Here is a 2038-nt window from a genome sequence, read left to right on the forward strand (position 1 = left end):
TTTTTTTTTCTTTTTGTCCATTCTTTTATTTTTTAGATATTCTACTATTATGTCTTTTTTTTTTGTTTTGAACACTCAATTTTCATATTTTAAATTGTATTTTCATATATATTTTCAAAACCATTACCTCTTAACAAAAACTTTAATTTATTCAACATTTAATTTGACAAGATTATCAGGTGTGATAGAAACTTGAGCAATAAATTTGCTCCTGCGATACAGTATGTGCATGTGCCCCTTCTTTGTACTCATTAGCAAGGCAATTTTTATTGTTTCTGCCCTTATCTTTGACTTCGCAGCCCTTATAGCCAACATGCTCTGCAAGTGGGATCTATAAAATTGCCAAAAGAAATGTTTTATTTAGAAAATGTACGTCATTAATCTTGCAATTCACTACCTAATTAAGAGAATAAGTGAACTAATTGTTAGTGTAAGCTCTACAAGTCAATCGATTTTTTGTTTGTTAAACATTATATTTATTAATCATATTTCATGTTAAATATATTATAGATATTTTATATAATGTATGAGGTATTTTTTTATCCATGAGATTATTTATAAAGAGTTATGAGAGACTTATATAAATAAAGTTCTTGAAACACAATAGCCTTGTAAAGAAATTAAAAAAGTTATAATTGTGAGATTCTTACTTATCAAAGCCTTATTTCTAAATATGTTCCTAATCATTGTATTGTCAAGAATAATGACATTGACAATACTCTTCTTTACTTTGGAAGAAAACAATTGATATCATAAGTTGAAGTATGTGAGATACTTGGGATAATATGTGGGTGCTTGTTAAGAAACAAGTGCACTAAATATGACCCGTTATAAGAGTTCCATTTGATATTTCACTCAAGTGTTTATAAAAATACTCTCATGTGTTAGTAGTATAAGTAATCATTAAACTTGTGATATCAGGTCATCTTGTATGTGAATTGTCATATTTTGATTTCACCTCTACGAGTCTGGAGGTGACCAAATGCTTAAATAAGGTGTTTTTGGGTATGGCATGAAGCATGCGAAGATAAATGAGCAATGCAAAGAGGATTCATCACTTTAAGTGATTTGAAGGGGACATGTCTCATTTGCTCCTGGCTTATGTTGATTAATAGTCCTTGGCCAAGGCATTCTTGATAGGTCAACATAGAAGCTGCAGGACTAATATGGATAAGTTAGAAAGTAGACACCAAGTCAAGCTTTCTATCTATCTGGGATATATGATGAAAGGATCCAATTACACTAAAATATTGTGCACTGAAAGGTTAGTCAAATCTTATTGACTCTCCTGACATTTGGTTGGTCATGATGTATTGCTAGATACCGCTCATGATCTATAAATATAAATATAAATTCTTAACTGAATTAATTTATATTTATTATCAACATGTTAGGAACCTATGAGTTACACATATAAGGTGAATTGTTGAAATTAATTTGAGTTCAATCGGATGTGATCTAATTGATTTTATAGAGGCTTAATCCAATAAAGTATTGGGCTAAATCAAATATGATTTGATGAAGTATTAAATAAAGCCCCAACAATAGTATCAGAGCTTCCTTTAATTGATTTAATCTAGTTTTATGTTTTGTTGTTGAAGATTATAAAAACTATTTTGTTTATATGTCGATTTGATGCAAAGTTTGAAAAATTATTTAGAATAATTATGAATGGATTTTTTCAAAACTAATTTATGTTTCAAAAAGCCTTTAAATTCTTGATTTATGGATTTAAAATCTAGATTTAATAAGTCATTAAAATTTTGATAGATTTGTTTTAAAAAAATCCAAATTTGAAAACTCTAACAGCATAATGGGATCTGTTTTGTAAATTTTTTTAAGGGAATTAGAGAAGTATTTTGTGCATGATTTTTGGAGGGTAGAAGGTCAAAAGGATTATTTCAACCTGTGAAAATTTACAGCATTTAATTACCTTGTTTGGCTAGTGATTTGATGATGTATTTGCACAAACAAGTTGCCGAAATTGTATTATTGTGTGACAAGGACTTGCAAAATCATGGCTATTTGTATTCCGAAT

The sequence above is a fragment of the Theobroma cacao genome, chromosome 4, assembly GCF_000208745.1.
Source record: "Theobroma cacao cultivar B97-61/B2 chromosome 4, Criollo_cocoa_genome_V2, whole genome shotgun sequence".
Classification (NCBI taxonomy): domain Eukaryota; kingdom Viridiplantae; phylum Streptophyta; class Magnoliopsida; order Malvales; family Malvaceae; genus Theobroma; species Theobroma cacao.